The sequence below is a fragment of the Aegilops tauschii genome, chromosome 7 (genome assembly GCF_002575655.3).
Source record: "Aegilops tauschii subsp. strangulata cultivar AL8/78 chromosome 7, Aet v6.0, whole genome shotgun sequence".
Taxonomy (NCBI): Eukaryota; Viridiplantae; Streptophyta; class Magnoliopsida; order Poales; family Poaceae; genus Aegilops; species Aegilops tauschii.
The window spans coordinates 59,319,060-59,343,341 of record NC_053041.3 but is presented as its reverse complement, the minus strand read 5'-3'; the positions used below and the strand labels follow the sequence as shown (position 1 = coordinate 59,343,341).

Genomic DNA, 24,282 nt, shown 5'->3' with positions numbered 1-24,282 from the left:
ATGTCCAAGTCGCCTCACTGTAGCCCCGTGCCACTGCCGCCATGGGAGGCCTTCCTGTGCTGCGATAACACCGGGCCACCACCTTCCCGCGCCGCGGGAGGCCGGAACGATGCCTGTGCCGCCGTCGCAGAGGGTTGCCCTGTGGCACCGATCTCTCCAGGCCATTGGGGAGGAAAAGTCTCACCGCCACCCGTGCCGCACGGGCTTCGCCTGACCACGCCCACAAATCGATATATTTCTTTCCTTCAAAATTCTAGATCCGGCTGACATGAAATTTTAGATTCATTTTTGTATTAAGAAAAGAAGACTTAGTCATCAATGCTGTGGGCCAGTGGATTTATGTAACACTTCAGTCGACTGATTCGACTTTGGTCAATCGATTTTGGGGGGGGAGGGGGGGGGGGCTCGCCGGAGGGAAGGAAGAACTAGCCGCATCGGGGAGGGGGGCTCGCGGAGAGGCTACCCCACTATCTATCTTAGGGTTCAGGGTGGGGCGGTGGTTGCTTGCGGTGGGGGGGGGGGGGGGGGCGGTGGTGGGGCGGTGGCGTGGGGATTCACCGGAGAGAAAGCTCGGCGCGGGGGGCCTAGAGGGATGGCCGGGGCGCCGGCGGACCGGCGGTAGGGAGAGGTTCCGGGGAGGGCGGGGCGGCGAGGCGGTCGCGGGAGCGCCGCCGGCCGCGGGGCGGTGGTGGCACGCATGGCGGTCTGGGGAAGAAACAGATGTGAGGAAGAAGAAGGTTTAGTTGCCACACGATCTTCATCCAACGGCCCACACATCGATTGACCCTAATTGAAAAAATCAGTCGACTGAAGTGTAGCCTCACCCGAAACTTATAGGCTGATAGTTTGATCAGTTACTTTGCTTCATATATAATCATGTTTATTTTTGTATTAGCAAAAGGAAAATAAGAATTGAATTACTCGGAGTTTTTTTTGCATGCATAGACTTTCTCAATAGTCAACTGTGTGAAAACTATGCTTGTGATATTCATGGTGTGCCATGCCACGGTAACTACAGATTGATAGAAGATGCAACATAGTAGCAATTTTTTCTGAAGGTTGCCTATGTATTGGTGGGCTTCGGTATTGCAGATGCAGAATTAGGTGGATCTATCATTTTTTGTCTATTTTTCGTGAACAAAATATGATGGAGTTTGGTCTTAAGTTTCTTGCAGACATTCAACACTTGTCGCCCACAAAACCTTCAATTGTTTTTAGACCATTTGTTTTCTAGGATTCGAGCATGCATTAATATATATTCATACAATATTCATGCAAAAGTGCTTTACAGGTGTACAAGAGGGCATTCCTTTTCTCCTGGCGATGAAGGGTATCCACGCACTGTGTTCTATTTAGAAATATTTTTAATTTTTATGCCACATATATCACATAAGTTTTCAATGAACTACATCAGATAGATGATATAGTTCTGTATTTATTTTACTTATGATCAAATTTTTTAAAGTAAAATTGTCAGGAAATGTGAATTCATGCTATTTTCCAGTGGCAATGCACATATATGTATCAGTGTATGGTATATGCCATAGATACCTGTGTGCGCACATGTGATCTTTCTCACGGACAATACACAGAAGGATGGCTTAATTTTAAATTTGAAAACGTAGAGAGATGTGCATAATTTTGGCAAAAGTAGAGAGATGTGTATAGTTATCTCGCCTTGCTTAAAAGGCTAAAAGCACCGGCAAATTACAAGTCTTCAGCCAATCATATAAATCCCGCCATCACCAGCCATGCATATGCGTGTGTGCTTCATGCAAAGAACACTTAATTAATTGAAGTGACGAAATTGTACTGCCGAAATAAAAAACACACACGCAAACTAACAATCCATTCTCCATTAGTTTACAATAGACTTGTTTAACAAGTACGAAGATAAATCCTGTTTGAATAATATAACGACCCTCCATAAAATTGATGGTTTGCAGAAATGGTTTTTCTTCAAATTAGTGTAAATCTCGTATGGTGCCTCCAATTACAATTAGTAAATATAAGGTGTTGAAGTGTGCAAGTCATCGGCTGATGTAGTGGTGGGTTTCATTTTCTGGCTGCAGGTAAGGAGCCAATGCGCTTGTATGGGTACGTGGACGGGAGCTGGCAGTTAACGCTGCTGGATGAAATGGTACCGCCAGGCATGCCGAAGCCGGCACTGGGCATCAACCGCCAGTTGAGTGGCAAAAAACTCTTCCGGTACTGACTATCTCTCATTGGTCGCCCACCTCTCCGACTCGTGGCTCATGGGCGTCATCTTTTTCTTTGCCACTCAACTGGACGCCAACCAAAAGTACGTTGCTACCAAATTACTAGAGTAAAATGCATTAGCGGTCATTGAACTTGCGTCGATAGCTCAATTTGGTCATTGTACTTAAGAATACGGTCAATACGGTCACTATATATGACTGTTGGTGATTATACGGTCACTATCCCATCGTATGGCTTCGTATTTTTTCTGGTTGACCGGTCAAACAGTCCAAGTGGCGCCACATCAACTCGCGTTCTCTCACTGCCTGTGCGGGGGCAGTATGTCAGTGGGGTAAAAAAATCGTATTCTCTGCCTATGTGAATCGCCGCATGTGAGTGGGTTAAACTAAAATTATGGACGTTAGCATGGATCTCTTGCTCGCCGCCGCCGATCACGTAAACTAGCCGGTTGAGCGCACAACCTTTTTTGTGTAAAAAAAATTAGTTGATACTTAATACTCCGTATAAATTACCCACGGCGCACACAGGACGTGAACACATTGTACGCACGCACGCGCTAGCACACAGCAGTCAGCAGGCATGCACACAATGAACACCCAGCACAATACTCACACTAGTACACGCGCACACACGTCGGGCGAGTCTTGACGCACCGAGCATCATCCATGCATCCGCTCTCGTCGACGGCCACCTTCGACCAGCTCAGCTGCAGCCGCCGCCCGACAGGCGAGATACGTAAGCCCACGACCACGCGCGCTCGGCGTCGACGCCGGGGCCGTCGACCGCTGCGCCATCAGCAAGACACCGAGAAGTGATGTGCATGCATAGGAGAGTAATCGCGTGTGTCGGTGTGTGAGTGTGTGCGCGCGCGTTCTTGCACCTGTGTGTTGTGGGCGCATGTGCATGCGTGCTGGGTGTGTGCTGTCCGTGCTTTGTACTAGTAATAGTAAATACAGTAAATAATAAGAGGTTGATCCAATTTTGCATCACAAAGGTTTCCGCGCGCGCTCAATTTGCTAGCGCGTCTGGGTTGGACCAAGAGGTCCCTGTGTCGATTATTTTGTTTATTTCTTTATATCCCACTGACATGTGGGACCTGAGCTGATGAGGCACCATTTGGATTGTTTGACCAGTCACTTGGAAAAAATACAAAGCCATACGGTGAGGCAGTGACCGTATAATCACCAACAGTCGTATATAGTGACCGTATTGACCGTATTCTTAAGTACGATGACCAAAATGAGCTATCGATGCAAGTTCAATGACCGCCAGTGCATTTTACTCAAATTACTACTACTACTCACTAGTAGGAAAAGGGGCTTTTACCCCGGTTCATAAGGAACCGGGACTAAAGGGTCGTTACTAATGCCCTAGCCCTTTAGTCCCGGTTCTTACACGAACCGGGACTAAAGGCCGTCCACGTGGCCGGTGCGGGGAGCCCAGGCAGGAGGGCCTTTGGTCCCGGTTGGTGCCACCAACCGGGACCAATAGGCAGGGCCTTTTGTCCCGGTTGGTGTCACCAACCGGGACCAATAGGCATCCACGCGTCAGCACCTGGCAGGAGCTGAGGTTTTTGTTTTTTTTAAAGGGGGTGGTTTAGGAGTTTTGGGGGGTTAATCTAGGTGTTTCATATATTGTGTTAGCTAGCTAATTAATAGAGAGAAGTGTCCTCTCTTATCTCCGTGCTTGGTCGACGCTACGTACTATATACGTATGGAGAGGAGTAGACACGCTAGCTAGTAATCAAATGAAGGAAACAGAAGATCGTCATGAACATATGCATACAGAGAGAAGTGATATCGACCACCTCTCCTTCTCCGAGATATTGGTCGAACAACAAGTTCTCGTATATCTATCCGACACTACCGGCTACATATATACAATAATTATCTCTTACAATACAATCTCCTAATTATATTGTAGGAACACAGGGTCTACATAGTATTCTCCGTTTTCAGCGATCACGTGGTCAAGGAAGAATGCCGCCAATTCCTCTTGAATTCCTCGCATACGATCTTCTGCTAGGAGTGAAGGGTAACGCGACAGAAAACAAAAAAAATTCGACCTACGCACCAGCCCAGGACCACTATGGAGACTGCATACATGGTTTGATCTTTTTCGTTACCGACTTGTAGCGCAGCGGGAAGTAGAGTCGATGACGATCGGCGGTGCAGATCCCCGCAGCTAGGATTTACAACCTCCCAACCGCGAGGATGTATACCCTCATCTGCTCCTCAGACAGCCCTCTGGGAGGCGGTCGAACAGCCCCCCGGACGGTGTCGCGGACAGCCCTTCGGGAGGACCTTCGAAACTCGAATGGTCACTCGGACAGCCCTTCGGGAGGACCTTGAAACTCGGACGGTCACACGGACAGCCCTTCGGGAGGCACTCACGAACTAAGACCGAAACTACGATCTCTCTACAGAATTGCACACATACGGTGTCATCTATCCGGCAGGGCTTCGCCGTCCAGAACTAGTTCCCACCGGAACCCAGACAGCCTTTCGGCTCTACGAAACTGTTTCGCTGGGAGGGAGAGAGAAGCCAGATCATGCATGGCACTTGTATGTGAGAAGGGATGATCCTTTAGGCAGCCCCCTCCACCCCTATTTATAGGCCAAGCCCAAGGGTGGCTTCTCCAAGAAGCCAAGGGGGGAAATACCAAAAAGGCCCTCGAGGTGGCTTCTCCAAGAAGCCAAGCAAAAAGCACTTTCACTATTCATGACGACATTTTTCAGCGTCCGTTCGAACTGAAAATATTTATGTGGGCTCAGAACATTTCCAGTACCCACTAAAATAATTTTCAACGCGATCCGAAACAATTTCGGTTTAGTGATTTTCATCTGCGAAAAGCAAACAAGAATGCGTTTTCACTATTCATGAAGACAATTTTTCGCGTCCACTAAATCCGAAAATATTTCTGTGGGTCTTAGAATAATTCCAGTACCCACTAAAATGATTTTGGATTCGTTCTGAAACAATTTCAGATTAGTGAATTTCATCTGCGAAAAACAGCCAAAGCGGTACCGGCAGCTCCGAAACATTTTCGGTTTTTATTTCTGAAAATTCCAAAAAGTTTCCAGAATGATTCTGGCACCCTCCAAGAATTATCAGGCATGTGACGAAACCATTTTGACTTAATGGCATACCCCGAAACAACTTTTTCGGTTTCACCGAAACTCATCCGGTGACCTCTCTCTGCGGAACTTTTCCGCTGTCCGAAACTTTTCGGTGTCCGAAACTTTTTCGGTGATTTTCTCTCAGACTCCCTGTCTAGTATTCAGCAGATAGATGACCCTTAAGCGTGTGACCCTATAGGTTCGGTGAAGTATAGACATGACCCGGAACCCCTTCCGATCAATGATCAACATCGGAGCCGTGGACACCCATATTGACCCCTATACCCACACGAATAAATATTCGAGTGAACCTCCAGTTGCCGTGTGCTATTCCTGTTGCTTCGCGATATGTTACAAATACCCGAGGTGAGACATGTTGGCATTCCCATGGATCAACAACTTGTCCACTATGCTAGTTACCTCGTTACCGGTTTTGTTCTCTTTTCTCGTTTCGTGTTCCGGCATCCCCGTGATCAAATCACAAAGTGTCTGGCTAGACGATGATGGACACCGTAACACCGAGAGGGCCCGAGTATATCTCTCCATCGTCGGAGGAGCAAATCCCAATCTCGAGCTATCAAGTTACTTAACATACTTTCCCATGAACCCGTAAGCCGCCGTAATAGCCATCCAGTTACGGATGACGTTTAACAAACCCCAAAGTTCATGAAGCAAGCATGAAGAAACTCGATACTCTCATGGTCTAAGGAATTATGCAAACATTAACTATCTCTGTGTTATAAACCATTAACTTGTGACGAATGTATCTCATAGCATAACATCAATTCGGGTCGATTCAACACAAATGTCCTTCCTGACATTGTGCCCTCAAAGTTGCTTGGCATAGACATGCCCATGATTGGGAAAACATAATCATCATGCAATACTTGAGCTAGTCTTAGAGGCACGACTAGGAATACATTTTACCGTTTATTATTCCACACGTGCATATGGGTTCTCCCCAGAGCCTTTATGGATATACGGGCTCGGGAACCACAGCAGTTATAGCATGGAACATAAACATAATTATGAACAGGGAGATAATCAATAACATTTATTATTGCCTCTAGGGCATATCTCCCACAAGGAGTTCATCCCGCTTCCGAAAAATCTAATTTGAAGAAGGGAGTCAATACATATATATATATATATATATATATATATATATATATATATATATATATATATATATATATATATATGAATAAATGAAACTCAACACAAATGATGGTAATAAAATAAAATTGTGAATATTATTGCTTACGCACTTCATATTGTTCTTCAGTGTAGCCCCGCTCACAGGTATGGTAGCGGATGGACTCGCAAACGTAGTATCCACAGTAATTATTCCCGGGTTCCTGCCACAACCACTTTACAAGAAATAGAGGTCAATCAAACTGATAAGCAAGCATGCTAAATGGTATTGATGAAACTACCGCTTGAATCACTAGGAGATGCACGGAACATGCTACTATACTACTTACTTTCGGGTGATTAAATTGCAGCTTCTTCGGCAGTCCCGGGGCTTTTGAGGTGAATTTTCTCCAAACCCTGCCAGACAAAGAAAACAATTACTTGATATCAGGAAATGAACAAAGTTGGTGATATGGTGGATAATGATCGATTTAACTTACTTCTGGAGCATTTGAGTCATGTTCGCATAGTCCTGGGGATCTTTTCGTCTCGAGTCTAAGACGGTTACTACTCCCGGCTCAAGCTTAATCCCTAGGAGAATATAGTGGAAGCTGCGCATGCATGCATAAGTCATCAATTACATTACCATAACCTGGACTAATAAGGGAAACCGAATATGCACAAGACAGTAACACTCACTTGAAGTCTTAAGGAAAGAGTATTATATCTTTGTTTTGATTTAATACCAACGATTGTAGCAAGTTGGCCTCGGCTTCTTTGGGATGTTTTTCAACCGTATATGCATCTATGAGATTTGTGTTAATGAACCCAATATCACCGATTTGTCTTTTCTTCAATTCGGCGATCTTCAATCTGCATAATATAGTGAGGATAAGTATAAATACATGCAATGAAAGAGCTGACCTATATAGAGAGACTTAATGACAGAAGTAGTACTACTTACAGACAGTAGCAAGTGATCGTTGTTTTATCGAGGGCCTTTTGATTGTAAAACTGGAAGAAATCCTCAAATGGAACATTCAGCAGTTCAATTCCAAAGAGGTCATGCTCCGGTTTAACTCTCAGCGTCAAAGTACTCATCCCATCAGACTCTCTGCAGGTTTTCATGTACCAATCATGTAGTCTTCGCATCATCGTGCTTAGAGATCTGACATCTTTGACGAGAGGCTTCCCGTAATGGTATTTGTGTTCGTCCACCTCCATGATTTCATAATGTACATCGTCGGGCAGGTAATCTCCAAGATTTCTATAACCGGGCACCATCCTCGGATCATTAGCGACGAGATGTCTTTTGACACCTTGAGCGGGGGGCACGATTGGTTCGCTTGTTCACCGAGCTGGGCAATTTTTTTCCCAGCTCGTCGTTCTTTCATCCTTTTATCACTGACAGTACTTCCCGACCGCTCCGCTTCGGCATATGTCTTTGCAAGAACGCGCTCATAGTTGCCTATCGGCGAAGACTTTGGTGGTTTTGTCAGGGCAGCCAGAGTGCGCTTTGCTTTCACCGGATCTACCTTCTCCTCCGGAGGTGGATGTTTCTTTGCTTTCACCCCTTCAAAGAAGTTCTTCACTTCGGCTCGCACGATCTTCGCGTTCTCCTCCTCGGTCCTCTCATATGGTAACTTCTCTGGAGTCTTCAGAGAAGGACCGCATCTGTATTGCCTCCCGCCTCTAGCAGCTGTACTGCTAGACGCCGGCAGAGCAGACGGAGCGGCTGCGGCTGTCTTCTTTCCTTGCTTACGAGGCAGCGGAGAAGGACTACGACGCGCCGGAGCAGCCGCAGCGGCGGCGGGTCTCTTCCGCCCTTGCTGACGAGGCGGAGAAGGAGGAGGCTGGCTGCTCTGGCACGCCGGCGCTAGCGGAGAAGGAGGCGGAGTGCCGCCACGCGCCGGAGAAGGAGGCTGAGTGCCCTGATCACTCGCCGGAGGAGGAGGCGGAGGAGGACGCGGAGTGCCCTTACTCACCGGAGCCGTCCAGTTTGGAAGCTTGATGAGCTCCTTCCGCCATAGGCATGGAGTCTTCAGAGCTAAACCTAGCCGAGTCTCCCCTTCACCGGTAGGGTGGTCAAGCTGGAGGTCCTCAAATCCCTCCGTTATTTCATCCACCATCACCCTAGCATATCCTTCTGGAATCGGCCGGCAGTGGTAGGTTGCGCCGGGTTCAGTAGGTAAAACAGAGCCAACGGCTGCCTTGACTTTCAAGTTCTGCCATTCCGCCATAAGGTGGCAATGTTGAGACTCCGTGATAGCATCCACGGGGTGGCTAGCAGGAGCCGCATGCTCCAGCTGAGGCAGCTCGGTGGAAGCCACGCTGCTTCTCCGCTGAGATGGCGGTGTAGCTTCGGGGGCAGTTTCGGCATCTCGATTGCCGTCTCGTTCCTCTAGCGCTTGAACCCTTTCGTGCAGCTTTTGAATTTGGATCTGCTCCACTTTTTCCTCCTCTCCTGGGTTTTGTAACCGCCCGCGTCCGGAAAACCAGCCTTCCACGGAACGGAGCCTGGCGTGCCTCGTGTCCATCCAGGGTGCTCAGGATCCCCGAGGGCCATTGTGAGCTCGTCGTTCTCTCTGTCTGGAACGAACGTCCCTTGCTGCGCTGCATCGATATAGTGCTTAAGCTTCTTGACGGGTATTGCAAGTTGCTCGTCCGTCCAACGACACCTCCCTGATACAGGGTCCAAGGTTCCGCCAGCCCCGAAGAACCAAGTCCTGCAACGGTCTGGCCAGTTCATTGTCTCTGGTTCGATCCCTTTATCAAGCAGATCCCTCTCAGACTTGGCCCACTTAGGCCGGGCTTTGAGGTAGCCACCTGACCCCGCGCGATGGTGAAGCTTCTTCTTCGCAGCATTCTTCTTGTTTGTCGCTGACATCTTCTTACTCTTTTCCGATGTCTTGTGGGCCACAAATGCGGGCCAATGATCTCTGATCTTCTCATACCGGCCGATGAATTCTGGTGTCTCTTCTTTGTCGACAAACGTTTTCAACTCATTCTTCCACCTCCTGAATAGGTCTGCCATCTTCTTAAGAGCATGAGACTTGATTAATTGCTCTATAACTGGCTTCTCCGGATCCTCCTCTGGCGGTAGTGTGAAATTTGCCTTCAGCTCAGTCCAAAGATCATCTTTCTGCATATCATTGACATAAGACACCTCAGGGTCTTCCTTCTTAGGCTTATACCATTGGTGGATGCTGATCGGGATCTTGTCCCTAACTAGAACCCCGCACTGAGCAGCAAAAGCATCCTTTGTCTGGAGGGGTTCAATCGGTTGGCCGTCGCACGCGATTGTTGTGATCTCAAACCTTTCAACCGAGCGCAACTTTCTCTTCGGGCCTCGTCTCTTTACCGCAGTTGTGCTCGATCCGGAGGGCTAGAAAAAAGAAGAAAGACGAGTGTTAATTAATATGTGTACATACCAAAACAATGAATGCATCAATTAGCTAGTCAGCACAGGCTTAACTAATATATTTACCTGGCCGGACTCTGTTCGTTCACCGGAGCCGTCACCACGGGCTCCTTCTTGCACCAGCATTGGGTCACCAGAGCCATCATAATCATGTCTTTCCTCCTGCACTCTTCGATCACCGTAGCCTGCTTCTTCACCCTGTTCTTCCAGACCATCATTGTCGTTAAGATACGACAAGATATCACCTCCGGCTAAGATTATGTCCCCCAACACCGCTTCTGCTTGCTCATCTCGTCCGTGCTCCATTGTTTCTGCAAATACTACAACATGGCAATTATTACACAAACATGACAGCAGGTGGATATATTAGTGCAAACGTAGACCTAGCTTATTCCGGGTTTGGGGTGGCCTAGGCAACGCTTCAAGGGTAGGGGTGCGGCGGGAGGGGGTAGGAGACCGACATCGTTTTTTTCTAGGGTTTGGGTGTCCTCGAGAGTTTTGGTCGAGCGAGAGGGCCGGGGGGGTGCTCCCGTGGTATAAGTTATCACGGTCGAGAGGGGGTATACATATCGACCGTCCATCATGTCGAAGTTATCTGGGAGGGAGTTATATATATCGACAACGACGACATACATACACGGGAAAATAATGTTATCGGGGAGGGGGTATATCGACCCCCCCCCCCACGTGTTGAAGTTATCGGGAGGGGGTTTTATATCGACAACGACGACATACATACACGGGAAAATAATGTTATCGAGGAGGGGGTATATCGACCCCCCCTCGTGTTGAAGTTATCGGGAGGGGGTAATATCGACAACGACAACACACATACACGGGAAAATAATGATATCGGGGAGGGGGTATATCGACCCCCCCTCGTGTTGAAGTTATCCCCCCTCGTGTTGAAGTTATCGGGAGGGGTATATATCGACGACGACAGACCCGATAAAACATAAGAAAACGAAGAAGAAATAAAAAGAGGAGAAGAAGAAAGGAATAGAGGAGAGGATTGAAGAAAAAAAGAAGAAAAAAAAGAGGAGAAGAAGAAAAAATAGAATATTTTCTATTTTTTCTTCTTCTCCTCTATTCCTTTCTTCTTCTCCTCTTCTTTTTCTACTTTTTTCCTCTTCTTATTTATTTCTCCTCTTCTTCCTCTCCTCTTCTTCTTTCTTTCCTCTTCTTATTTTCTTCTTTCCTATCCTTCTTTTTCTTCTTCTTCCCTTCCTAGCTAGATATATAAAACTTTTCTAAAATTGTAACTTTTGCATATATAAAACTTTTCCATGTGGATCATCATTTCTCATATATATCGAATATATATCCATTGTCATATATAAAAACTTTCTATATATGAACAAAAAACTTTCTATGAACAAAAAAATATTTTTGACATATATATTCATACATTTTGAACATCTAGATACATACAATTTTTTTTTGTTCACGTATACATTATAGCCACATACACATATACATCACATATGAACAAAAAAATTAAACTAATAAAAATAAAAAAAATATAGCCACATATGAACAAAAACATATAGCCACATACATACACATATACATTATATATATATGATCAAAAAACAATTAACTAATAAAAAAACAGAGCCGGGGCGGCGGCTCTCACAGCGGGGGCGGCTAGGGCGATGGCGACGGCGGGGGCGGCGAGGGCGCCGGAGCGCGGGGGCGGGACGAGGCGGGGGCGGCGAGGGCGCCGGCGAGCACGCGCGGGCCGGGAAGGGGGGCTCGGGGCGCCGAGACGGCGCGCGCGAGCAGGGGAGCACGAGGTGGGGCGGCGCGTGGGGGCAGGGCGACGGCGATGAGCACCGGGCGGCGACCCGTCGAGGCAAGGGCGCGGGCCGACGGCGACGAGGAGCGGGCGGCGACGGCGAGCACGGGCAGCCTGGCGGCGTCGGGGGCAACTGGCGATGGAAATCTGAAAATTTCCTAAGTGCTGCCTTATATAGCAAAGCCTTTGGTCCCGGTTCAACGCACAAACCGGGACGAATGGCACCCTTTAGTCCCGGTTGGTGGCACCAACCGGGACCAAAGGTCCCTTTTCAGCAGCCCAAAGGGCGGGAAGCGGCGGCCTTTGGTCCCGGTTGGTGGCACCAACCGGGACTAAAGGGGGGGCATTGGTCCCGGTTGGTGCCACCAACCGGGACCAAAGGCCTTGCGCTGCCCGCGGCCAAAAGTTTAGTCCCACCTCGCTAGTTGAGAGGGGCTCGGAGTGGTTTATAAGCCCCACCGCGGCTGCCCTCTCGAGCTCCTCTCAAATGCAGGCTTACGGGCCTAATGTCACATTGTGCTGTCTGTGGGCCTATTGGGCCTTCTGCGGGCCTGAATCCTGGCCCAGGTTGGGTTTCTAGTCGTATTCAGGCCGTGGTGGCCCAATAGGTGGCAGTTTTTTAAAAAAAAATCCTGTTTTTTGGTTCTGTTTTTTGCATTATTTATTTTCTTTTGTTTTTTGCTTTATTTTTTAATTCTTTTTGCTTTTAGGTCAGCAAAATTATAAACTGTCTGTTAGTGCCATTAGTTTTAGAAAAAATATAAACTTTCTATTAGTGCCATTAGTTCTTTATGAAAATTCTTTTTGCTGTATTTAGTTTTTTTGTTTTCTTTTTTGCTATATTTATTTTGTTTTGTTTCTACTTACAACAAAAAACTTATTTATTTTATTTTATTTTGTTTCTAATTACTTATTTATTTTACTTTATGATAATTCTTTCTGCTATTAAAGTTTCTATCAAAAAAAGTTCTTTATGAAAATTCCTTTTGCTTTTAATGATTAAAAATAAAAAAGAGGCGCAATGCGCGTTGATTTGCTTCAAGCCTTTCGGAATAGTGTAGACTGCACTGCACATAGCTCGATGCAGTCTACCTTATTCCTCAAGGCTTGAAGCTAAGCAACGTTAGCATTGCGCCTCTTCTTCATCGTCTCTGCACTCAGGGCTTATAAACCGCTCCTAGTGCCTCTCAGCTAGCGAGGTGGGACTAAAAAACTGCTTAGCTAGTAAGAAACTCTATTACCGGTTCGTGCCACGAACAGGTACTAAAGGTGCTCGTGGGGCCACAGCCTCATTAGTACCGGTTCGTGGCACCAACAGGGACCAAAGGGTGGAATTGGTCCCGGTTCGTCCCACCAACCGGGACCAATGGCCTTGCACAGCGGCGTGGTGGTGAGTTTAGTCCCACCTCGCTAGCTAAGAGAGAGGCGCACCTGTTTATAAGGTGCGGTGCGCCTGAGCTGTCGAGCTCCTCTCTAAAGTAGGTTTACGGGCCTAACCTCTCTGTACATGCCTGTGGGCCTACTGGGCCTTCTGCGGGCCTGAATCCTGGCCCATGGATGGGTTTCTAATCGTATTCAGGCCGTGGTGGCCCAGTAGGTGGCATAATTTTTAATTTTTGGCCTGTTATTTTTCATGCATTTACTAATTATTTTGAGCTATAAGACCCTAAAATTGAAAAGCATTTCAAATGAACTTTGAAAAGGTTGAAAGTTGGCATGGTATCATCATTTCATCCACATAGCATGTGCAAGAAAGTTGAGAGGGTTACGGCAAAAACTAGATGCACTTCTTGTACAAAATGGACAATGGTATCATACTCGTCTATTACAAAGTTGGCATGGTATCATCATAATAGTTGCGGGAGAAAGTCTTCACTTTTTCTTCGCGTGTGTCATTTGCTTATTGCGCTGTAACCATGGATAATCTTCATCGTTTATCAGGATGCTTGGGTCAGCCTTGACTTTGAAGGGAGGAATTTCATGAAACTTTTCATAATCTTCAGACATGTCTGTCTTGCCCTCCACTCCCACAATGTCCCTTTTTCCTGTAAGAACTATGTGCCGCTTTGGCTCATCGTATGATGTATTCGCTTCCTTATCTTTTCTTTTCCTCGGTCTGGTAGACATGTCCTTCACATAGATAACCTGTGCCACATCATTGGTTAGGACGAATGGTTCGTCAGTGTACCCAAGATTGTTCAGATCCACTGTTGTCATTCCGTACTGTGGGTCTACCTGTACCCCGCCTCCTGACAGATTGACCCATTTGCACTTAAACAAAGGGACCTTAAAATCATGTCCGTAGTCAAGTTCCCATATGTCCATTATGTCACCATAATATGTGGCCTTTCCCCTCTCGGTTGTTGCATCAAAGCGGACACCGCTGTTTTGGTTGGTGCTCTTTTGATCTTGGGCGATCATGTAAAATGTATTCCCATTTATCTCGTATCCTTTGTAAGTCAATACAGTCGAAGATGGTCCCCTGGACAACGAGTACAACTCATCACAAACAGTGGTGTCACCTCTGAGACATGTTTCCAACCAACTGCTGAAAGTCCTGATGTGTTCACATGTAATCCAGTCGTCACACTGCTCCGGGTGTTTGGAGCGCAGACTGTTCTTGTGTTCATCGACATACGGGGTCACCAAGGTAGAGTTCTGTAGAACTGTTTAGTGTGCTTGAGACCAAGAATATTCGTCCCTGCATATTATTGAGTCCCCCCCTCCAAGCATGCCTTTTCCAGTCAGTCTCCCCTCATACCGCGATTTAGGGAGACCTATCTTCTTAAGGCCAGGAATGAAGTCAACACAAAACCCAATGACATCCTCTGTTTGATGGCCCATGGAGATGCTTCCTTCTGGCCTAGCGCGGTTACGGACATATTTCTTTAGGACTCCCATGAACCTCTCAAAGGGGAACATATTGTGTAGAAATACGGGCCCCAGAATGACAATCTCGTCGACTAGATGAACTAGGACGCGCGTCATGATATTGAAGAAGGATGGTGGGAACACCAGCTCGAAACTGACAAGACATTGCGCCACATCACTCCTTAGCCTTGGTATGATTTCTGGATCGATCACCTTCTAAGAGATTGCATTGAGGAATGCACATAGCTTCACAATGGCTAATCGGACGTTTTCCGGTAGAAGCCCCCTCAATGCAACCGGAAGCAGTTGCGTCATAATCACGTGGCAGTCATGAGACTTTAGGTTCTGGAACTTTTTCTCTGGCATATTTATTATTCCCTTTATATTCGACGAGAAGCCAGTCGGGACCTTCATACTGAGCAGGCATTCAAAGAAGATTTCTTTCTCTTCTTTCGTAAGAGCGTAGCTGGCAGGACCTTCATACTGCTTCGGAGGCATGCCGTCTTTTTTGTGCAAACGTTGCAGGTCCTCCCGTGCCTCAGGTGTATCTTTTGTCTTCCCATACACGCCCAAGAAGCCTAGTAGGTTCACGCAAAGGTTCTTCGTCACGTGCATCACGTCGATTGAAGAGCGGACCTCTAGCTGTTTCCAGTAGGGTAGGTCCCAAAATATAGATTTCTTCTTCCACATGGGTGCGTGTCCCTCAGCGTCATTCGGAACAGCTAGTCCGCCGGGACCCTTTCCAAAGATTACGTGTAAATCATTGACCATAGCAAGTACGTGATGACCGGTACGCATGGCGGGCTTCTTCCGGTGATCTGCCTCGCCTTTGAAATGCTTGCCTTTCTTTCGACATTGATGGTTGGTCGGAAGAAATCGACGATGGCCCAGGTACACATTCTTCCTGCTTTTGTCCAGGTATATACTTTCAATGTCATCTAAACAGTGCGTGCATGCGTGGTATCCCTTGTTTGTCTGTCCTGAAAGGTTACTGAGAGCGGGCCAATCATTGGTGGTCACGAACAGCAACGCCTTTAGGTCAAATTCTTCCCCATGTGCTCATCCCACGCACGTACACCTGTTCCATTCCACAGCTGTAAGAGTTCTTCAACTTATGGCCTTAGGTACACATCAATGTCGTTGCCGGGTTGCTTAGGGCCTTGGATGAGAACTGGCATCATAATGAACTTCCGCTTCATGCACATCCAAGGAGGAAGGTTATACATACATAGAGTCACGGGCCAGGTGCTGTGATTGCTGCTCTGCTCCCCGAAAGGATTAATGCCATCCGCGCTTAAACCAAACCATATGTTCCTTGGGTCAGCTGCAAACTCAGCCCAGTACTTTCTCTCGATTTTTCTCCACTGCGACCCGTCAGCGGGTGCTCTCAACTTCCCGTCTTTCTTACGGTCCTCACTGTGCCATCGCATCAACTTGGCATGCTCTTCGTTTCTGAACAGACGTTTCAACCGTGGTATTATAGGAGCATACCACATCACCTTCGCAGGAACCCTCTTCCTGGGGGGCTCGCCGTCAACATCACCAGGGTCATCTCGTCTTATCTTATACCGCAATGCACCGCATACCGGGCATGCGTTCAGATCCTTGTACGCACCGCGGTAGAGGATGCAGTCATTAGGGCATGCATGTATCTTCTGCACCTCCAATCCTAGAGGGCATACGACCTTCTTTGCTGCGTATGTACTGTCGGGCAATTCGTTATCCTTTGGAAGCTTCTTCTTCAATATTTTCAATAGCTTCTCAAATCCTTTGTCAGGCACAGCATTCTCTGCCTTCCACTGCAGCAATTCCAGTACGGTACCGAGCTTTGTGTTGCCATCTTCGCAATTGGGGTACAACCCTTTTTTGTGATCCTCTAACATGCGATCGAACTTCAGCTTCTCCTTTTGACTTTCGCATTGCGTCCTTGCATCGACTATGACCCGGCGGAGATCATCATCATCGGGCACTGGTTCCTCTTGATCTTTAGCAGCTTCCCCCCTTGTAGCATCATTGGGCACATCGTCTTGTTCCTCTTGATCTTCAGCAGCTTCCCCCATTGCAGCATCACCGTATTCAGGGGGCACATAGTTGTCATCGTCCTCTTCTTCTTCGCCGTCTTCCATCATAACCCCTATTTCTCCGTGCCTCGTCCAAACATTATAGTGTGGCATGAAACCCTTGTAAAGCAGGTGGGTGTGAAGGATTTTTCGGTCAGAGTAAGACTTCGTATTCCCACATATAGGGCATGGACAACACATAAAACCATTCTGCTTGTTTGCCTCAGCCACTTCGAGAAAATCATGCAAGCCCTTAATGTACTCGGAGGTGTGTCTGTCACCGTACATCTATTGCCGGTTCATCTGCGTGCATTATATATAATTAAGTGTGTCAAAAACCATTACAGAACATCATGAATAGATAATTAAGTGACCAAATTAATAGAAGCTCATCGTCACATTAAAACCAAAGTACATACATAGTTTTCATCTAACAACATATAGCTCTCCAGAGCATCTAATTAATTAAACCATACATTGAAACTATGTAAAACATTTCAATGCGAAAACAAATGCGATCATAATCGCAACCAAGGTAACAATTGATCCAACGGCATAATGATACCAAGCCTCGGTATGAATGGCATATTTTCTAATCTTTCTAATCTTCAAGCGCATTGCATCCATCTTGATATTGTGATCATCGACGACATCCGCAACATGCAACTCCAATATCATCTTCTCCTCCTCAATTTTTTTATTTTTTCCTTCAAGTAATTGTTTTCTTCTTCAACTAAATTTAACCTCTCGACAATAGGGTCAGTTGGAATTTCCGGTTCAACCACCTCCTAGATAAATAAAATCTATGTCACGTTGGTCGGCATATTTGTCATAAACAATAAATGAACCAAATAGTTATGAAAAGATAATATATACCACATCCGAATCATAGACAGGACGAGGGCTGACGGGGGCGGATACCAAAACCATCGCACTATGTAATAAGAAAGAATAATAAAAGTAACAAAATTAGACAAGTATCTATCTAAAGTAAGAAAAAAAAATCTTTCAGAAAGAAGATAAGAACAAGAGGCTCACCACGGTGGTGCTGGCGACGAGATCGGCGCGGGCGATCGACGGCGGTGAAGACGGGGACGGGACGTGACGGACCGCTAAACCTAGACAAATCTCGGGGAAAATGGAGCTCGGAGGTCGAGTTTCGAGAGGAGAAAGATTAACTAGTGTGGCTCGGACATTTCATCGAACACCTCATGTGCATAGGAGGTGAGCTAGAGCACCCAAATGCCCTCCCCTCGCCGGCCAGAAAAAACAGAGCACTATGGAGTGCTCTGCTGTGGCGATGGGGTATATATAGGCAACTCATTTGTCCCGGTTCGTGGTAGAAACCGGCACTAAAGCTCAGCCTTCTGTCCCGGTTCGAGCCACGAACCAGGACCAATGGTTGTGCGCCAGGAGCGAGGACCATTGGTCCCGGTTCGTGCCTAGAACCGGGACCAATGCCCACGAGGCCCCGGCCGGCCCCCTGGGCTCACGAACCGGGACAAATGGCCCCATGGGTCCCGGTTCGTGACTGAACCGGGACTAATGGGCTTGCCATGCCCGAACGAAAGCCCTGTTTTCTACTAGTGACTCCGGGTTTTTTCAAGGATATACACTACTATTACTTCGTTTCACAAACAGTTTTTTATGCACTTAATATTTGCGGCTTTTATATGTGCAATGAACGTCCAGAAAAAGGTAACCAATAATTTCACTGCTCATAAAGCATGTGCATGCATGTAGAGGAATGTTTGAATGCAGCAAAAAGGAAAAAACCTGTAACTTCTGTCTAACAAAACAGTATGCAATTCCTATGCTTTGAAACAAGCTTACAGAAGATTCGATTTTTTTTACATAATATGTTGCTCTCACTTTTTTTTAATTTTTATTTAACAAACTGAATGGAGAAAACAGCTTAAATAAGACGGTAGTCCTGCACAAATAATTGTTAGAGCCTCATCACTAAATAATGAGTTTTTCTTATTAGGGGCGCTCTTGATCTTGACTTTAAATCATTATTATGCTTGAGTGCTTATATAGTTCCACCATGCATGAGGAATGCTATGTGTTACATATTGCTTGCGCAGCCAATTGCTGATTTGATGATGTTGGTTTACTTTCTTTTTCAGGCTACGTTTATTTGATATGGTGAACAAGATGCCAAGTGTCTACGACAGATTCTATCTCTCTTACGGTACCCCTTGGATATCAGCATATGCGCCGCCGTCTCCAGACTTGATGCAAAATGTATACAATCCAAACAGGTATTCGAGCGCACCAGCTGAAGAGAACGTGCCACTATCTCCAGACTTAGTGGAAGATGTGTCCAATCCAAACGTAGACTATATCACACCTGCTCAAGAGAACGTGTCACCATCTCAAGACTCAATGCAAAATGTGTCTTATCCAAACAAGGACTCTAGGAAGCCTGCTGAAGACGAGGGTGCTGCCGGATCTTCCCGAGCGAGGGCCCGCCCATAGGCTATGGAGGATCGTCACGGAGAGCCGGTTAGAGCATCGCATGGAGGAGCCAACCGGCCTTCTGCACATGTGTCCGACGATGGGCCATGCCGCCGCATGACAGGTGCCGAATATCTCGCCTTGTTTGAGACGGCGGAACGGCCTATCAAGCGTCGCTGAGCACGTGGGAGTGGGTGTACAGCTCGTCCATTCAACGACGCGGACGGTCAGGAGGGTGACGCTTGGTTTTAGTAAATTTAGTGTTTTGGGGGCTGTCTCGAAAAGCGTTCTCCCCCTTGATGGACAAAATATATTTTGAGAGGATCAGTGCGATTTACTGTAATAATTTGGTTCCTTGGGACCTGCCTGAGTAGGTTGTGTTTAACGTGTAGAGATATGTTCTTGCATGAGTGCCATCTGGGGGCGAATATGAGTCACTCAGTATTCGTCAAAATAACAGGCACTCATAAGTCATAACGAGCGAGGGGTCGTTGAGCGCTGACAGCAGAAGAAAAAACTGAATGCTCAACTGTCATGTCTATGTTGAAATATACCCCGGTTCCATTAAATAGAAAACAAAAGCACGGGCAGGTTCCGGTGCCCTAGGCTGCAGGTCCTCCTAAACTGCGATGCTGTCAGACACTCCAGTTAATGAGGCAAACTAAGGAACCCCAACAGTACACACATTGCGGAATCGTCCTGAGAAAAGCACATAAAAAATTCGTTGGGTAATGGATTTGGAGCAGGGAAGGCGGCCAAACATGACACCTATGGTGCCCGGTTGGGTGTGATCGGTGCACCTTTTTCAAATAACAGGTGGGATGGTCCAAACACAATTTTCTCGTCGGGCTGGTCGGTTCCCCTTGATGCAGTAGTTGGCCTCGTAGGTTAGCATGTTGTTATAGCCTGATATCTTGTCATAAGCTAACATTGACAACACAACCATTTAATTTCATGGTTTTCTTCATCATTCTGAAGTGAATGAATTTACAAGGTCCCATGAAAAGTGTGTCATTGCAGGCTGCAATTCCATAAATCAATGAAACACATTTCATACATCCTAATTCGCCTCGCAGTTGCATTTGGTTATGTTTTTTTCTAGACAAGCAAGTGCCACTGAGCCGAGCTAAACTAGCATCGTATTGTATGTTGTCATGTCATAGACATGCGAAACCCATAGGGCAGTATGTACGCTGTGAGGCTAGCTATTTGGTGGACCCTACCTTTGCCGACCTGTCATTTTGCTGTTCCGACCCATGGACGGATGGCCCTGATGGACGTGCTTTTGCCACCTGATCTGTTGCCGCCGCGTCCCTTTGCCAGATGGTATGTTTTCAAACGTTTGCGTGGCTTTTGACTAATTTTTTTAAAATAATACATTTTTAATTAATTTTCAGAAATAATACACGGTTTTGATATTTTTCAAAAATAATACGGCCTCGTCTTCCTGGAGGACGACTGGACCTAATCCTCCTCCAGAAAGATGATTAAGCTCCAGTCGTCCTTCAGGAAGATGATTAGCTCCAGTCGTTCTCCAGGAAGATGATTAGCTCCAGTCGTCCTCCAGGAAGATGATTAGTGGAAAGAACACCTCAGGTTGCATGTTAGGTGGAAGAAGCAACAACATAGGAGTGCAACTTTCCTAAGGACTGCCCAAGAGCATACTTATTTATGGACTGAGGAAAGCGAAAACGAAGACGATATCTTCATGCCGAGCAGCAAGGCCAAGACACCTGCATCGTCGAAGGGCAAGAGTGAATCATCGTCGAAGGGCAACAATGCCTCATCATCGAAGGGCAAGAGTGCCTCGTCGTCGAAGGGCAAGAGTGTTGATCGGCGGAGGATGACGATGATGTCTTCATGTAGTTTGTATGCTGTATTATCTAAGCTAAGTCGTACCATTTAATTTTGATGTACTTGTATCTTAATTATCTGTAAAAGTGTTCTGTTATCTAAGTGAAGCCGTACCGTTTAATTTCGATGTACGTGGAGGTGGTGGAGGCGGCGTAGGCCACATATACCTGTGGGGTGCCCGAACGCTACGGGGAGGAAGCTCAGACCATTCCTGGTCATACTGTGTTTCCTGTGTGGGAGGTGGTGCCGGAGTCGAATACATGTCCATCCATTCGTTGTGCTGCGACAACTAATCAACTTCCTGGAGGATGACAAGAACTAATCATCTTTCTGGAGGACGACTGGAACTAATTATCTTTCTGAAGGACGACTAGAGCTAATCATCTTTCTGGAGGACGACCGGAGCTTAATCATCTTCTTGGAAGACGATTAGGTCCAGTCGTCCTCCAGTAAGACGAGGCCGTATTATTTTCGGAAATTATCAAAACCGTGTATTATTTCTGAAAAATAATAAAAAAATATATTATTTTTTAATCGTCCTCCAGGAAGATAAGATTAGCTCCAGTCGTCTTCCAGGATGATGATTAGCTCCAGGGGGACGATTAGGTCCAGTCGTCCTCCAGTAAGACGAGGGCATATTATTTTCGAAAAATATCAAAACCGTGTATTATTTCTGAAAATTAATAAAAAAATTGTATTATTATTAAAAAATTAGCTGGCTTTTGGACGCTGCGGTGTGCCTGACTGTCAAGTTCAGTGTGCGTGTTGCTGTACGTGCCATTTGGTCGTGCTCCTCCCCTAGATTGGATGATCGTTTCGCTCAGTATGAAAAATGCACTAGGATGTTAATCCCTTTTATGCGCCTTATTCACTACCAGAAACTACACTTTTCCTTAGGGTGACCTATTTTCCTGTGAGGCCCGAAGTATCTCACAGGAACAATAATTTTCCTGGCGGGCTTACTTAAGCCCTGAGGAAAATAGTTCATTTATTGTAGGGCAGTATATAACACACAGGAAAATGAATTGTCCTGTGAGGCTAGCCCACAGGAAAGTACTCAGGCCAGCCCATTGCGTGACAAAATATTCGTGCGCGCGAAGGCCCATGCGAATTTCTTTTTCCCTGTGTGCTGCGGCCCACGGGAGAAAACAAGGCGCTTCGAGACAAATGGAAATATTTGATATGCAGTAGACGTGCTTTATAGGGTCATCCTTTTGAGTCCAAATACATACACTGTAGGTCCTATTTTGGGTAATGAAACTAATACTATTAAATACAGTTCTCTTGACTTATCCGTTGCATTGGGTCTTTCCACCAGGGGCCCAGGTGCCCTTTATGTTGTATTTATTGGTTGTAGTCAGTCTTTGTGCCAATGGCACAAGGGGTCATCTATTATACATGTGTATGATATTTGTCATCAAAATCCAGTGCTGTTGCACGGGGTAGCGTAGTTCTGTATTGAAACACAGGGGAGTTTAGGCCAATAGTGTGATCAGTTACTTTCAAACATATTCCTTTGGGAAAAAGGTTATTTTCAGATATATGACCGTGTTTATTTTTGTATTAGACAAAGGAAAAAGAGTATCGAGTTATAAACAACACCGTGCATTAGTGGTTGTATTTTTTGCATGCATAGACTTTTCCAATTGACAAGTGTGTGAAATCAATGCGCGTGATATATATTCTTGGTGTGCCATGCCCCAATAATTCCAGATTGATAGAAGATGTAATATTATAGCAATTTTATGAAGTCTGCATGTGTACTGGTGGGCTATAGTATTGCAAATGTGAAATTCTTTGGTGGATGTATAATTTTGTGTCCTTTTATATCCTAAAGAAATATGATGGGGTTTGGTCTTAAGTTTATTACAGACATTGGACACTTGTCGCCCACAAACCTTCAACTTTTTTAGAACATATATTTTCTAGGATTCGATCATGCATTAATTTTACAAGAGTACATGAGGGCATTCATTTTCTCCTGGCAATGAAGAGTATCCATGCACTGTATTCTATATTGAAATATTTGTAATTTTTAAGCCGTATATATTACATACATATTTTTTTCACTAATTAAACTACATCAGATAAATGACATAGTTTTCTATTTATTTTAGTAATGATCAAATTAAAAAAACAAAATTGTCTGGAATATGGATTCTAGCTATTTTCCACTGGCAATGCACAGTGTACATAAACATATATACTTGTGTGTGCACATGCGATCTTTTTCACGGAAGATATAGAGAGGGCCGGCTTAATTTTCTAAATTCACCAAAAGTAGAGAGATGTGTATAATTTTGGCAAAAATAGAGATCTGTATATTTATCACGCCTCGGAATAGGATTGAAGTACCGGGAAATTCCAAGCCTGCAGCCAATGGTATGAACCACGCCAACACCAGCCATATGCATGGCATGGGTGCTTCATGCAAAAAACTGTTAACTAAAGTGACAAAACTGTAGTGCCCAAATCTAAAACAAACACGCAAACTAATAATCCAATCTCCAGCATTTTTTTTACAATAGACTTGCTTGACTCTATCACACCTGCTGAAGAGAGTGTGCCACCATCTCAAGAGTCGATGCAAGATTTATCTGCTCCAAACAAGGACTCTAGGAAGCCTGCTGAAGACAAAGAAAATGATCATGAAGTTACATACTTTTGTGAAACCTGTAGTGCTCAGTACCATGCCAACGCCTTTAGGATATGCAGTGACATATGTGACCAGTGGTTCGATGCATGGCAAATATGTGAACATAACTGCCTCTGAAGCAAAACATCTCAAAGAATTCAAGTGTGCTGAGTGCATCCACGAAGAGATCGGAGAGTAGGATATAATATGCGCACGCTTCCTTCATTGTTGCGTATGCAGTCACCGGCCCTTTGTATGAAAAATGCTTAACTACAAAGGTAGTGAGAGAGGCATTACATTCTTTTCGCATTTCGTTGGGATATATTCAAGAATTCATGTTACAATGTTAACCGGATAATGTAAGAGAAGTATGTTTTTTTAAATTAGCCCAGATGAGCGCTTCTATGCTCTTTTAATATTTGTTTGCACCAATCTTGAAGTGCTCCGAGGCACTTAATTGCTGCAAGAACAAACTTCCACTTGTCAAATGTAGTGTAGACGTGTATAACCTGGACTTAAAGCTCCTCAAATATAAAAAATAGATTATGTGAGCTTTAGAGAAAAAATGAATGAATAATAGTAACATAAATTTATTAATAATGACAAAAACAATTCATCGAACAGTGACTATATGAGGAACAAATGTCTGCGCAACGTGTGAAAAAGCTTGCAGGGCCTAGAACTTCACCGTCTCATCCACAGGGTAAACA

The 24,282-nt window shown here is 45.6% G+C and overlaps 1 pseudogene; it reads left to right on the top strand.

Moving 5' to 3' along the window:
- On the top strand, positions 1–23,771 carry LOC141026803 (PHD finger protein ALFIN-LIKE 3-like; annotated as a pseudogene).
- The last annotated feature ends 511 nt before the right edge of the window (positions 23,772–24,282 follow it).